The following is a 16,388-nucleotide window of genomic DNA, read 5'->3' as shown; positions in this document are numbered from 1 at the left end:
TGGTAAATAGTTTTTACTACTGTATAATGGGTCACAGCGCACAGTTTGTAAAACACCTAGATGGATCTGGGAAATGCAGTTAGCACACTCAGGATCTGTCTTCCTCTGAATTAACACCTTGGCCAAGGTTTGGATCCAAAATAAATCTTTCCCATTAGAACTCCCTCTGAGAACAATGAATGACAGCTGCAAAGTGACTAGACACCAGCCCTCATACTTTCACCCCTGGCCTGGCTCTTGGATGATGGCATTCTTTTCTAGACCCTTCTAACAAGTCCAGACCAAGATCAGGGTTTAGCCTGCAGGAACTGCCATGCATTTGAGAATGCGAGTGCGTGTTTATGTGTGTGTATGTGAGAGAGTGTTTGTAGGAATCGGAGGAGAGAGGAAGGACTGCCAACTTCTCAGTTTTTCCCGCTGATGTCATCTACTGCTCATGTTTCTTCCAGGTTGGAGGGGAATGCCCACTCCCTCCGGAGATGCCTGAGACGGTGAGAAGGAGCCAGAGCTCCCACAGTCGCCAGCTCTTGGCTCCACCTCCCAGGTCTGTTTCCTTCGCCTTGACAGAGCCTTGGTCCAGTAAGATGATCTGACCACAGCTGGTCTCCTACACTTAGAACAAGTTGGAAGCAAGAGAACTTGGGGAAGGAATTTGGTTTCACTAAAAATAGCTGCAGTATAGACCCTGTGACTTACCACTCCTCACAACAGTCTGCTATGCACCGCACGGGGTCCTCTGACCCCTGCTACCACTTTGGATGATTTGCCTGTTCTGTCCGGAGCCCTTGAACCCACGAGGGGCTTAGGGAGCTGGGGGTGCTTTGGCTCAGATGCAGACTCTTGGAAATCTCAGACCTGCATGGTGATGATATGATCAAGAAGCTTCCTCCCCCGTGGGAGCACATGACCGTTGGCACTCATAACAGCAGGTCCCTTTAAGAGTTTGGTCCATGGTGGGATCCAGCTTCTTCCTCACCACTGGGCCCATTGCATCTCCACTTCTAAGGTAGGTGAAACCGAAGTCTTTGGGGGAAATGCTACTGGAATTGTGGTCCTCTTGGGTAACCTTGGCCCAGTTTTCCTCCGCCTGGGCCAGGGAGGCAAATGTCAGGGCAGGATGTACCTTAGGAATAAAAGTCTGAGTCCATGCTCCCAATCACGGTAATGTTTGGCAATTCTTTCCTTTCTTTGTCACCTTCTGCCCAAAAGCCAAGATATTAGCCAGCAGGAAAGCAGCTCAAATGTTAGATTTAACCCTTTCTTGACTTATCAACTTAGAGTTGCCTTTTTTAAAAGTTGCCTTGTGCTTTCTGTCCTGTTACTAATGCTGAGAATTTGAACTTGGCCCAGGGCACTGGTTATCTGTGTTTGTCTTTTCTGCTGGTACAGTGACAGAGAGTGACACAGAGCTGCCTAGAGCAGGGATTCCTGTGGCTCAGGCAGGCCCTGTGACAGAGGGAATCCACCCCAAGTGCACAAAAGACTTGCTTGGATTCCCTTTCCTCCCTGCAAAACCCCAGTCAGGACACATCTCTGATTTCCAGCTTGTTTATAGCTACAGGCCTTGGGGAAGGAGTTGGAGTTGAGGGGAGTTGGAAAATTCTGAGGATGAATTTAGGAGACCTCTGAGAGAAAAAGAAGTTGCCTTGGCGGTTGGAAGGTTAAGCACTAACAATTTCTTGCTCAAGGTTAACTTTTGAGCATTCACTATGCAAAGTACTATGCCAACACTCCAGCTTGCCAAACCAAGGTGTTTTCATGAAAACGAAGAGACACTTTAGTAAGAGATATGCTTACTTTAAATGAAAACTACAATCTTAAAATATTACATGACTGGCGGAGACAAATCTTTTGACTCAGAATCATCTGTGTACATTTTGTAGAAGAACGGATTACGGACGGACACTTGAACATTATATCCCTACTTTTTTTCCCCCTTTTACCCATTTTTGGGTAGATGAGTGTCTAAATATCATAAACTTGAAATCTTAAACCTAGGGAATTCCCTGGCAGTCCAGTGGTTAGGACTCTGTGCTTTTACTGCCAAAGGCCCAGGTTCAATCCTTGGTCAGGGAACCAGGATCCCACAAGTCACATGGCACGGCCAAAAATCCCACCTTAAACCTAGAGGAAACATCTTGGAAGTCATCTTGTCTGATCCTTAAAGGGGCATGAATTAGGTTGAGTGACCACCTAGTCAGTACCTAGATTGTTGCCTCAGCTTGCCCTGTGACCTCAACATGGATACATGGTGGATATTTCCATTTTGAAGCCACGGTTCTATTGACATCACATCTTACTAGTACTTTCTCCTTTTCAATAATACTTTAAGGTTTATTCATGTTGCTTCAAAGCCAGATGAAACTAGAATGTTTTGAAGTATTTTCCCCATGTTGAATTTGTATAACCATATGGCATCATTGATGCCAGATGCTGGTCTCACCACCCAAATGTATTGTCACATTTCATCGAAAGTCGTCAGGGGTTTTGCATTCAAATCGGGTATTCGTTTTATTGAAACACTCTAGAGAAGGCGATTTGCTGGATGTTGCCTCTAAATAGCACACTTGTCTAGTACTTTGAACAAATGACTCCGCTAAGAAAATCGCCATGAACAAACAACTTTTCAGGAATGCATTTGTCAGTAAAGCGATGATTCTCATACTCTATTTCATGAACCAATGCCAGGTTGGCTGCCCAGGAATCACCTGGAAAGATTGCTTAAAAATATAGTTTCTGGGCTGCATCTCTGGAAATTTGGATTCAAAAGGTCTGGGAGAAGAGTCCCAGAACCTGGACTTTTTAGCAAGCCATCCTGATTGTTCTGATGCATAGCCAGATTTTGGAGGCTCTTTGAAAGTCAAGGTTGCCCTGCTTTTGTTTCTTTGTCTCACATCTCTTAATGATTTTCTGTTGCCTTCAGGAAAAAGTTCATATTTCATTTGGCATTCCCCAGACCCTCCATGTTCTTGCCCTAACCCACCTTTCCCATCTGATTCCTCGTTTTTCCTCTTCACATCCACCCCCAGTCAAATTGAATTGTCCACCCTTCATTTTACTTCCATGCCTAGGCATTTAACTAGTGCCTTGGACTGATGCATCCTTCCTTACATCTCTGCACACCCAAATCTGCCCTATTTCTCATGGTCTGGGCTTCACTGTGTGTAAGAAGGACTCCGAGGGCATCTTTAAAATACCAAGTCCTAAAACTCACTTCTGAGGATTCTGATTCAGCAGGCCTGGAGTGCTCAGGAGCCTCAGAGGGTCTGATGCAGGCACGCTTTCCCAGAGACATTACATCTAGCTCAAATGTCATCTCTTTATAAAACCATTTCTCAAAGCTTTCATGCTTCTCCACTCCAAATCCTAAAGCATTTTGTTTATGGATCATAATTTAATACTTCACTCTTTACCTTCTATTTGAATCATTCCTGTACATCATCATTTCTCTCATTCAACAGACGTTTACTGAGTGCCTAATACAAACGTATATCTTTCCTCAAGAACCCACACTCCTTAGGAGAAAGGATCTGTGTCCGTTTGTCCATGTGAACACCTTGAGCCTGAGTGTGCAGAGTCAGTGGACATCGTCAAGTTAAATCACTGTGCAGTAGATGAAGCAAGGCAAGAAACCAACCCAAGGATAAAGCTTTATTTTCCCTCAGAAATGTGAGTGTGAGGCAGATCCTTTCTGTCTCTATGCCCAAAATCTGAGATGTATGCGCCAGAAGGGGATCTGAGAAGACTTCTGGGGTTGGAAAATCTCAGAGCACAATGATGACTGGGTTCCAGGAAGTCTCTTGGCTTAGGTAGCATGAAAAAGCACCTGGCATTTCTAAATACAGTAGTTCTGCCATAAGGGAGGGACGAGAAGAGGAGGGGCAGGAGACATTGGGTGATGGAGATCTGCGGGGACTTCACTGGGGGTATACTTCCCTTCTGTCCTTCACCTGGTGTAGCAACTGCAGCTCCTCTAAAATCAGCCATTGTTGAAATTCTGTGGCTCTTTAATTATTTGGAGTTTACCTAAACACATATTAATATGTAATTGTGTAAAAAAATGTAAAAATACATAACCCACATTACTAGCCTTGTAAGTATCCTTCTATATTTCTATTCTCATGTAATTATATAAAACATGCATATGTACACATAAACACATTTTTGTTATAGATTACTTTACAAAAGTTATATCATGTTACTTAAACATTCCTGCATCTTATTCTTCTTGCCATTTACTAGCCGTGTGACTTTAGGTTTTCTGGTCTTCAGTTTCCTCATCTGGAAAATGAGGATAATAATAGTACTTACCTCTTAGGGTTATTATGAGTATTCATGGAGTTAAAATACATAAAGCACTTAAAATAGAGCTTTATATGAGTGCTTATTATTAGCATTATTAATATTATTCTCATTCAACAAAACCTACAAGTCAGCTGCAGTTCTTAGACTTCATCCTTTTTAATGGTTGCACAGAATTTTGTGATGGAGAATAATTTCTGTATCTATTCGACTTTTAGTTGACATTCACTTTGCTTCCTTTTTTTTTTTTCTTTTGGTCACACGAAAGCAACATTGCAGCCTTCCTATATATGCCCTTTTACTTTGTTATTCAGTCACTCAGTTGTGTCTGACTCCTTGTGACCCCATGGACTACAGCACACCAGGCTTCCCCGTCCTTCACCATCTCCCAGAGCTTATTCAAACTCATGTCCATTGAGTCAGTGATGCCATCCAAACATCTCATCCTCTGTCATCCCCTTCTCTTCCTGCTTTCAATCTTTCCCAGCATCAGGGTCTTTTCTAATGAGTCAGCTCTTCGCATCAGGTGGCCAAAGTATTGGAGTTTCAGCTTTAGCATCAGTTCTTCCAAAGAACGTTCAGCATTGATTTCAATTAGGATTGACTGATTTGATCTCAGACCAGACCCTTAACCTGCACTTTTTTTTCTTACTCTGGGACAGATTCCCAGGAATGGAATAGCTAGGTTAAAAAGTGCATACATATTGTTTTAAATTTCATTAAAGTCACCATGTTGCTTTCTAAACAGCATGTACCAAGTACACAATTCCATCAGTAAGGTATGAGTGTACCTTTCAGGCAATCCCATCAATGGTTGATCTTTCTGCTTTTTTTAACAGTTGTACGAAAAAGATCATCTCATTGTTATTTTAACTTGAGTTTCTGTGGCTACTCATGAGTCTGAGTATCTTTTGAAAAAATTGTTGGCCATTTGGATTTGCTTCTTAGTGGCTCTTCATATCGTTTGCTTATTTTTGAATGGATTGTTTCTCCTTGTCAGCTTCTAAAAGCTCCTCCTATGTTATTGCTATAAGCCCCTCATCTATTACCTGTGTGCAGCTTTGTGTCCAGCTTCTTGTTTTATTGATTTTACTTATTGGGCCTTGTGCCAAATTTTTGAAAAATATATATATATATAGTTAAATTTCTTTTATAACTTCTGAGTTTTAAGGACTGGTTAAGAGAGTTTTCCTGCTCCTAGGTTGCACATATATTTTCCTAGATTTTCTTGCAAGACTTTTACTGTTTTTATATTTAAATATGTCCTTACCTGGAAACTATTGATTTTTGGTATAAAATAGAAGTTCAATTTTTTTTCAAATGTTTAGTTTCATTTATTTGGCTGTGCCAGGTCTTAGTTGCAGCATGTGGGATCCTTTTTTTTAAGTTGTGATATGTGGGATGTAGTTCCCCAACCAGGGATCGAACACAGGTCCCCTGCATTGAGAGCAGGGAGTCATAGCCACTGGACCACCAGGGAAGTCCCAAAATCTAACGGTTTATTCTTCCAAATTAATAGCTAGTTCCATCTCTATTGTTCATTAACAATCCATCTTTTTCCACTAAAATGAAATAATACTTTTGTCATGTATTAAATGCTTATGTATGGGACTTAATTCTTTATTCTCTACTTTGTTCCTCTGTTCTAACTGCCTATTATTCCTATGCCACTACCATGTTTTGACTTCATTATGGTGACATTAAGGTATATCTGATATGTGGTTAAAATATTTTTCTCTCATTATTCTTATTTCTCATGGCTATTCTAAGGTTTTTATTTTTCCATATAAATATTGAGGCTATGTATACACATCTTCCTCAACTTATGATGGGGTTGCTAAGTTGCTTCAGTCATGTCCGACTGTGGGAGCCTATGGATTGCAACCTACCAGGCTCTTCTGTCCATGGGATTCTCCAGGCAAGAGTACTGGAATGGGTTGCCATTTCCTACCAGTGGATCTTCCCGATCTGAGGATTGAACTTATGTCTCTTATGTCTACTTGCATTTGCAGGTGGGTTATTTACCACTAGCGCCACCTGGGAAACTCTATGATGGGGTTCAGTTCAGTTCAGTTCAGTTCAGTAGCTCAGTCGTGTCAGACTCTTTGTGACCCCATGGACTGTAGCATGCCAGGCTTCCCTGTCCATCACCAACTCCTGGAGCTTGCTCAACCTCATGTCCATCGATTCAGTGATGCCATTCAACTATCTCATCCGCTGTCGACCCCTTCTCTTCCTGCCTTCAATCTTTCCCAGCATCAGGGGCTTTTCCAATGAGTCAGTTCTTCGCATCAAGTGGCCAAAGTATTGTAGCTTCAGCATCAGCATCAGTCCTTCCAGTGAATATTCAGGACTGATCTCCTTTAGGATTGACTGATTTGATCTCCTTCCAGTCCAAGGGACTCTCAAGAGTCTTCTCCAACACCACAGTTCAAAAGCATCAATTCTTCGGTGATTTCTTTATGGTCCCACTCTCACACTTATACATGACTACTGGAAAAACCATAGCTTTGACTAGATGGACCTTTGTAGGCAAAATTCCTTTGTGGCTCAGCTAGTAAAGAATCCACCTGCAATGCAGAAGACCTGGGTTCAATCCCTGGGTTGGGAAGATCCCCTGAGAAGGAAAAGGCTACCCACTCCAATATTCTGGCCTGGAGAATTCCATGGACTGTATAGTCCATGGGGTCGCAAAGAGTCAGACACGACTGAGCAAATTTCAAAAATTAAAAAGGAACCTGGAATGTTGATTCAACAAAAGGAAAGAGGCGACCCTCCCCTCTTGATTGTCCATGGGCAAGGAGCTGCACAATGGGGTTATATCCTGATAACTCCATTGTAAGTTGAAAATACCCTGTTGAAAATGCATTTAATATGCCTAACCCTGCAGAGTATCATAACCCAGTCTACCTTAAACATGTTCAGAATACTTACATTAGCTTATAGTTGGACAAAATCCTCTAACACAAAACTTATTTTATAATAAACTGTGGAATATCTAAGGGCTTCCCAAATGGCTCAATGGTAAATAATCTGCCTGCCAATGCAGGAGCTTCAGGAGATGGGGATTTGATCCCTGGGTCCAGAAGATCCCCCGGAGTAGGAAATGGCAACCCACTCCAGTATTCTTGCCTGGGAAATAGAGGAACCTGGTGGGCTACAGTCCAGGGGGCCACAAAGGGTTGACTGAGCGACTGAGCACACACACAAGTTTGATATCTAATGTAATTTATTGAATACTGTAGGGAAAGTGAACAACAGAATGGCTGTATGAGTACAGAATGGCTGTAAGCATATGGATTATTCATGCTTGTGATCATCTGATTGACTGGGAGCTGCAGTGGGGGCTGGTGCCCAGCATCACTAGAGAGTATGGGACCACATAGTTCTAGCCCGGGAAAAGAGCAAAATTCAAAATTTAAATTATGATTTCCAGTGAATATATATTACTTTTGCACCATTGTATGATCAATAACTCATAAGTTGAAACATCATAAATGGGGGACCATCTGCAAAAATAAATTCCCTCTCTTTTCCTTGAAAAATCATGTTGGGAATCTAAATTGGAATTTTAAAAAGAACATTGGTTTTGTGAAAATTGACATTTTATGATACAAAATCTTATAATTCTTTAATTCATTCCCTTTTTCCAAATTTTTTTTATGTCCTTCAGTCAGCTATTGTAATTTTCTTCCTACTGGCCTGATGTTTTTCTTGTTTTATAGGTTTTTTCATTATCACAAATATAATTTTTCCCATTTTCATATCTTGGTGTTGATTGCTTGAATAGAGAAATGCTATCTGTTTTGTATAGTAACCTTGTATTCTTTACCATACCATATTCTCTAAATAAGTCTCACAGATTTTATTAGAGTGTTTTGTTTGGGTAGCTGTACAAATATACCACTAGCAGACAAAGAAATAGATGTCTTTTCTGATATTTGTTAGTTCTTTCTCTCTTTTTTTGGTCTTTTTTATAAGCTAGAATCCCCAAGGCAATGTTGAATAGTAATGAGGATAAGAAGCATTCTTGTCGACTTCTAAATTTTATTTGAAGAGGTCAGTGTTTTGCCATTTGAGATAATATTTGGTATCCATTTTTGGTAAACAATCTGCATTATTTTAAGAAATTTCCTTCTAATCCTGTTTCACTTAGAAATGTATTAGGAGTGCAGCTGAATTTTATCAGTTGACTTTGAAGCCTTTCTTGATACCATTATTCAACCAGTTTTCTTTTTTAATTTACTAATGTAGTGAATTATGTCAATAGATTTTCTGATACTGAACCTCCTTTGCATTTCCAAATGTAATACTGTATATCAGTAATTTCTGTGAAACAAACCAGCCAAAATTTCAGTGGCTTCAAAAACAACAATCATTTCTTCCTGTTCATGGTTTCTTCAGGTTAGTTGGGGTCTGATTAATCTAGTCTGGGCTCAGCCAAGTGGCTCTGCTTGTCGCTTGCAGGTCTGTTGGTCTGATGGGGCTGCTTTGCTTCAGGGAGTGGTGGCTGGAGCAGCTTTGCCCCAGGTGACTCTTATCCTCCTCCTGGGGCAAGAAGGCAGCCAAAGCTGTTTCAAAGTGACTGCAGAAGCACAAGAAGGGAGGCAGATGTGCATAAGGCCTCTTGAAGTGTAGGCTAGGGACTGGTTCCCTTCGACCTCATTTTATTCCCTCAAAGCCATTTAGCTTCCCTGGTGGCTCAGTGGTAAACAATCCACCTGCTAATGCAGGAAAGGCAGAATTGATCCCTGGGTCGGGAAGATCTCCTGGAGAAGGAAATGGCAACTCACTCCAGTGTTCTTGCCTGGGAAGTACCACAGACAGAGGAGCCTGGTGGGCTACAGTCCATGGGGTTGCAAAGAGTCGGACATGACTGAGTGACTGAACAACAACAAAGTTAAAGGGTGGGGAAATATATTCCATGTTGATGGCAGAAACTCCAAAATCACATGAAAAAATTCTTGGACACAAGGAGGGGCGAAGAATTATGGCCCTCAGTAGCCATAACTTTACTGAAAGATTGTTGGATTATATTTGCAAGTGTTGTATTCAAAATGTCAGCATCTACATTTTAAAAAACGTGTTTATGAATTTCTTTTGTAGCCTCCTTTGTAGATTTGGGTATTTAATTAAATTCAGTTCAGTTCAGTTCAGTCGCTCAGTCGTGTCCGACTCTTTGCGACCCCATGAATCACAGCACACCAGTCCATCATCAACTCCCGGAGTTCACTCAAACTCATGTCCATCGAGTCATTGATGCCATCCAGACATCTCATTCTCTGTCGTCCCCTTCTCCTCCTGCCCCCAATCCTTCCCAGCATCAGAGTCTTTTCCAGTGAGTCAACTCGTCGCATGAGGTGGCCAAAGTATTGGAGTTTCAGCTTTAGCACCAGTCCTTCCAATGAACACCCAGGATTGATCTCCTTTAGAATGGATTTGGTTCCTAGAAAAGAATTAAGGGGGTTCCCATTAACCTACTCTGTAGATGACCCCAGCAGCTTTCTCCACTGAAGAAACCAGTAGCTGCAGGAGTGCAAGGCACAAACCTAGACCTCCCCACAGCTGACCCATGCCACTGTGTGTGCTCTCAGGGCTAGACCCTTCAACTGTGCTCTTGCACACTGCTGGCCTGACACCCATCAGCAGCCTTCACTGCCATGTGTACATCTGTGTTGACATCCTACAGCCATGGAAGTGTATGCTGATAACCAGGGCCCCTGCAGCTGCTTGTGGGCCTGGATCTGGCCCTTTCTCCTATCACTAACCTTCACCACTAAACTCACCACTAAGCTCACCTTATGAGCCCAGCATTTATGCACCTGTACACCACCAATCTGGTTTCCAATGCCATGCATCAAAAATAATAAAATACTTAGTAATAAATTTAACCAAAAACCTATTTACAAAGCTAAAAGACATTGATGAAAGAAACTCAAAAAGATAAAAATAAATAGAATGATATTCTACATTCATGAATCAGAGGAGTTAATATTACTATGGATAGTAATTACTATAATTAAATATATAAAAAATAGATATTACCATATCATGTATGGATGTGAGAGTTGGACTGTGAAGAAAGCTGAGTGCCGAAGAATTGATGCTTTTGAACTGTGGTGCTGGAGAAGACTCTTGAGAGTCCCTTGGGCTGCAAGGAGATCCAACCAGTCTATTCTAAAGGAGATCAGTCCTTGGTGTTCATTGGAAGGACTGATGCTAAAGCTGAAAGTCCAATACTTTGGCCACCTCATGCGAAGAGTTGACTCACTGGAAAAGACTCTGATGCTGGGAAGGATTGGGGGCAGGAGGAGAAGGGGACGACAGAGAATGAGATGTCTGGATGGCATCACCGTCTCGATGGACATGAGTTTGAGTGAACTCCAGGAGTTGGTGATGGACAGGGAGGCCTGGCGTGCTGTGATTCATGGGGTAACAAAGAGTCGGACATGACTGAGTGACTGAACTGAACTGAATATTACTAAAATGTCCCTAGTACACAAAGCCATTCATTGCACCCTCTATCAAAATTTTAATGACACTTATAACAGAAATTTAAAAAAAACAATCCTGAAATTCCTATGGCACCACAAAAGGCCATAAATAGGCAGAGAATCTTGAGCTAGAAGAGAGCTGGAGGCCTCACTCTTGTTCATTTCAAACTATATTACAAAACTATAATGATCAAAACAGTATGGCATTTGCATGATCAAGGAAACAGACTTGAGAAGCCACTAAGAAGACTAGAATATTCAATGGAGAATGGATAGTCTCTTCAATAAACAGTATTGGGAAAACTAGATACCCATATGCAAAAGAATGAAATTGGACCTCTATCTTACACCACTCACAAATATTAACTCACAATGGTTTAAGGACTTAATTGTAAGACCTAAAACTGTAATATTCAAGAAATCTCCTAGACCTTGGTTATGGCAATGATTTTTTGGGTATGACACCAAAAACGTAGGCAACAAATGCAAAAATTAACCAGTGGAATCATATTAAACCAAAAAGCTTCTGCATAGCAAAAGAAATAATCAGCAAAATGAAAAGATAACCTATGGAATGAGGGGAAGTATTTCCAAATCATATATCTGATAAGGGATTAATATACAGAATCTATAAAGAACTCATACAACTCAATAGTGAAAACAACCAAACAATCCAATTAAAAAATAAGCAAAACACCTGAATGGACATTTTTTTCACAGAAGACATACAAGTGGGCAACAGGTATTAGGAGGAGGTGCTCAAAGTCACTAACCATCAGGGAAATCAAAATCAAAACCAAAATGAGATGTCACTTCACATCTGTGTGATTGACTACCATCAAAAAAACAATAGATTACTAATGTTGGTAAGGATATAGAGAAAAGGGAACTCTGGTGCATTGTTATAGGAATATAAATTGGTACAGCCAATATAGAAAACAGTAAGGAAGTTCCACAAAAAAATTGAAAAGAAACTGCCATATGATCTAGCAATTTGACTTCCGGGTATATACCTGAAGGAGATGAAATTACTATCTTGAAGTGATATCTGCATTCCCATGTTCATTCCAGCATCATTCACAATAGGGAGGATATGGAAATAACTCACATGTTCACTAATGGATGAATGGATAAAGATATGGTGTATACACACACACACACACACACACACACACACACAACGGAATATAATTTGGCCATAAAAAGAAGGAAACCCTCCCGGTTGTGACAAGATGGAAGAACCTTGATGGCAGTATACTAAGTGAAATAAGTCAGGTGAAGAAAGATATGGCATCCGGTCCCATCACTTCATGGCAAATATATGGGGATAAAGTGGAAACGGTGGCAGAGTTTATTTTCTTGGGCTCCAAAATCACTGTGGAAGGTGACTGTGGCCACGAAATTAAAAGACAATTACTCCTTGGAAGAAAGGCTATGACAAACTTAGAGTATTAAAAAGCAGAGACATCACTTTACCGACAAAAGTCTGTATAGTTAAAGCTATGGTTTTTCCAGTAGTCATGTACGGATATGAGAGTTGGACCTTAAAGAAGGCTGAGTGCTGAAGAACTGATACTTTTGAATTGTGGTGCTTGGAAGATTCTTAAGAGTCCCTTGAGCAAAGACATCAAACCAGTCAATCTTAAAGGAAATCAACCCTGAATATTCATTGGAAGGACTGATAAGGAAGCTGAAGTTCCAATACTTTGGCCACCTGATGGGAAGAGCTAACTCATTGGAAAAGACTCTGATGCTGGGAAAGATTGAGGGCAAGAGGAGAAGGGGGCAACAGAGGATGACATGGTTGGATGGCATCACTGATTCAATGGACATAAGTTTGAGCAAACTCCAGGAGATAGTGTAGGACAGGGAAGTCTGGTGTGCTGCAGTTCACAGGGTCGCAAAGAGTACGACACAACTTAGCAACTGAACAATAACGAACAACAATAGAGAAAGACAAATACTATGTGATCTCTCACTCTCACACACACACATATACACACACAGAGTATTTACACAATGTTATTTGTCAATTATATCTCAATAAAGCTGAGGGAAAAAGAATTAAAGAGCTTTCCTTCTATTTTATGGCCTGGAGTAAATCCAATCATATTAACATTACTTGTTTTTTTTTTTTTATTGAATTGAAATAAATGAACCACTCTGTTATGATGACTTTTTCAGTGGTAGATATTTAATCACTTTTTCCATCTACTTTTTGATAATTGACCTATTTAACACTTCTTGTTGGGTTAATTTTGGCTTCTGAAGAATCACGCTTTTTTTCCTAAATTTTCAGGTTTGCTGCTATAGATTTAATGTAGTGTCATTTATGATTATTTAAATCTTTTATGTATACTTTTCCAATTCCAGTGTTGTCAATATTTATTCTCCCTTTTTCCTTAATGAGGCTTGCAAGAAGGTTACCTGTTTTGCATGTCTTTTCAAAGAACAAGTTTTGGTTATCTCATTAATTCCACTTTTTTTTTTTTGCTGCTAAAAAGACTTTTCCTAGTTTTTGTTTGTTTAATTTCTGGTTCTTTCCCACATATCTTGAGATGAATACTAAGTTCCTTTATGTTTGCATCTTTGTTCATTAATATTGAGATTGAAGAAGATAATTATTTTTCTGAATAAGGTATTTACTATGCCAAGTAGATTTTAGAAAAAGTGTTCTTTTAAATTGCTTTCTAGATAGTTTGTAATTTCACTTTTTATCCAGTGGTGTTCCAGGAGTGTATTTCTTAATTTCCAAAACAGTTATTCTTTGCATCTTTTACATTATGTAAATTTTATAGCTGTTATGCTTAGAAAAATCTATTATATTTTTAAAATATTACTGCTTTTCCTCTGTGTCTTCCCTCTTCTTCTAGAAGACTATTCATCAAGATCTACAACTCTCTCATTTTCCTTCATGATTCCATGTCTTGGTATTTTCGACTTCGTGCTCCACGATTCTTCTTTCACTTTCTCTTCCAGGTGACTGTTGGATCGCAGCAGTGATCATCCTCTCCTTCAATTCATCCCTGAACTGTAGTTGGGGAATTGCATTTTGTAGTTCCAGAAAGTTACTTTTTAGTTACACTTGAATCTCTGTATGAGTTCTTCTTTTGTTGTTATAGCTGTTGTGGTTGTTCAAGTTGGCATCTGTCTATCTCCCAATCAGTTTATTTCTTTAGACATGCATTGTTTCATCAACCTGCCACTGGGTGCTGGACAGACATGGTTATAAAGGATTTAGTTATTCACCCATAGCAGTCAGCTCATGGTGGAAGGGGATCTCTGAGAGTCCCACAGAGGCTAGGAGGCCCTTAAGTAGTGAGAAACTAAGTACCTGAAGAAAGCTGCCCTCTTCCCAGGTCTCCTTGCAGAGTCCCCCTCTGCTCCTTACTTCATTCCTTTTTGGCCTCTAGGAGGCCTAGGTGTGAAAGTGAAAGTCGCTCAGTCATGTCTGTCTTTTTGCAACCTCATGGACTATACAGTCCATGGAATTCTCCAGGCCAGAATACTGGAGTGGGTAGGCTATCCCTTCTCCAGTGGATCTTCCTGACCCAGGAATCAAACCGGGGTCTCCTGCATTGCAGTAGGATTCTTTACCAGCTAAGCTACTAGGGAAGCCCTAGGAGGCCTAGGAGACCAGGAATATAGGTCTGGTACTATTTCCTGGTCTCCTTGCACTAGGCTTTCCTGGAGCTTCATCCAGCTTTGCTCAGCAATCAAAGGAGTTTGCTGAGACTCTCACAATGCCTAGGGCTTCACTCATATATGGTAGCTTTTTGGTTAAGGAGAGCCAGGCAGCCTGGAGTTAAGGATAGAAACAACTCATGCTTAGGTCATTATCTTCTCAGGATCTTCTGTGGTTTCTAAAGAAAAAGAAGAAAGCCTTTTATATGATTGGACCTTATAGTTACACTGAATCCCAGAGAGCTGCTCTTTAATAACACAGGGCTGGTGATGAGGCTCGGAGTGGAACCTATATCAGTTTGGGGCAATCATGAAAATAGAACTGAAATGTCACAATAAGAAGGGATCTATCTATCTATTTATATATACATATTTATAAAAGTGGGAGTAGCTAGGAGAGTGAAGGTCTAGAAGGTTCATGCCAGAGGATCAAATGTTTCTAGTAACTGCAGCTCGCCTGCAATACAGGAGACCCTGGTTGGATTCCTGGGTCAGGAAGATCCACTGGAGAAGGGATAGGCTACCCACTCCAGTTTTCTTGGGCTTCTGTGATGGCTCAGCTGGTAAAGAATCCGCCTGCAATGCAGGAGACCTGGGTTCGATCCCTGGGTTGGGAAGATCCCCTGGAGAAGGGAAAGGCTACCTACTCCAGTATTCTGGCCTGGAGAATTCCATGGATTGTATAGTCCATGAAGTTGCAAAGAGTCGGACACGACTGAGCGACTTTCACTTTCACGAAGCATTGGAGGGGGTGAGGAAGCCAGAATTCACTGGAGTTCTGAGAAATTACCAGGTCTCACTGCAAAAGGTGACCCAGAAGTGGAAGCTCAGAGAGAGAGAGATGTGTGAGGTCACACTGAATGTCACAGCGTCCCAAGAACAGGGACTTTGCTTCATTCCCACCTTCTAAGTCTGTTTTTCTCACTGGCAAATTCTAACCTGGAACCACACAGTGAAGGGGCTTCTGGGTAACCTAGTTCCTGGCCTTGGTCAGGAGTGACAGTGGTCGCTGAGCTGATAACAGACAGTTGAGCTCAGTATTCCATCAAGAAAAGCAAAGAGGAGCAGGGTAGGACTGTGGCTGTGGAGAAGTGGCCTCTGCAGAGACTCCTCTGCCTTTGGCCCCAGTGCCGTAGCCCTCTTGACTGCATGATTTGATCTGTCTCTCAGAGACGTCATCTCCACTAACACCAAAGCCACAGCACCATGCACTTACTGGTCGTGAATTCTTCCAGAATCCTGTGGCCCATCCTAACCAGGGAAAGACTGGTATGTGAGCCTTCCAAATCTAGGCCTTTGCAACAGAAAGACCTGTGTTCAAATCCTTCTACTGCTATCTACTACCTGGGCAGGTAAATTACTCTTTCTCATTCCTTTTCATTATTTCTAAATGAAGGGTGACAATCTCTAACTTTTAAGACAGTTACAAGTATGAAATGACAACTTATGTAAAGCACCATCTATTACTTACCGCTCCTCTTTTTGATCATTAGTCTTGCTGCCTTGACAATGCTTCTAGTGCTTGACTACAGAGAAGAAAAATGATGCTGTTACTTCTTTCCTTCTGTAGTAAATGGGGACCACAAAGGGGCTTCTCTTTTGCTGGCTGAGTGGCAGGGAGGCGGATCTCCTGTCGTTGATCTGAGAGACTCTCTCCAGAAGCAGACACAGTAAATCTTGACTTTTCAGTCTGGGTAAGGTACACAGAAGGCAGGCTTTATGTAATAGAGTGGAATGAATACAGAGAAGAAAGTAATAGGGAGCAGTCAAGCTAGACCCCGGGAGTAGGAGAAGAGGGTGAGAACATGGAAAGGAAAATAGCACTGGAGGCTGCATTGGCAGAAGTGGAATGGAGCAGAATAAAGTATTTCATGGGTAGGACTTCCCTGATGGTCCAATGGTTAAGAC

General features: G+C 41.2%; 1 protein-coding gene across 1 annotated transcript in view; it reads left to right on the top strand.

Moving 5' to 3' along the window:
• The first annotated feature begins 681 nt into the window (after window positions 1-681).
• Window positions 682-16,388, top strand: part of FGF13 (fibroblast growth factor 13) — a 602,606-nt gene continuing 586,899 nt past the window's right edge. Inside the window, exon 1 of the mRNA XM_055437998.2 lies at window positions 682-1,006. The gene's annotated coding sequence lies outside the window, so the exon portion shown is untranslated. The remainder of the gene's footprint in view (window positions 1,007-16,388) is intronic.

The sequence above is a fragment of the Moschus berezovskii genome, chromosome X (assembly GCF_049115385.1).
Source record: "Moschus berezovskii isolate FMDL1 chromosome X, NW_MosBer_1.0, whole genome shotgun sequence".
NCBI classification, from domain to species: domain Eukaryota; kingdom Metazoa; phylum Chordata; class Mammalia; order Artiodactyla; family Moschidae; genus Moschus; species Moschus berezovskii.
Note: the sequence above shows the minus strand (reverse complement) of the source record. Positions and strands in the feature narration are given on the sequence as shown.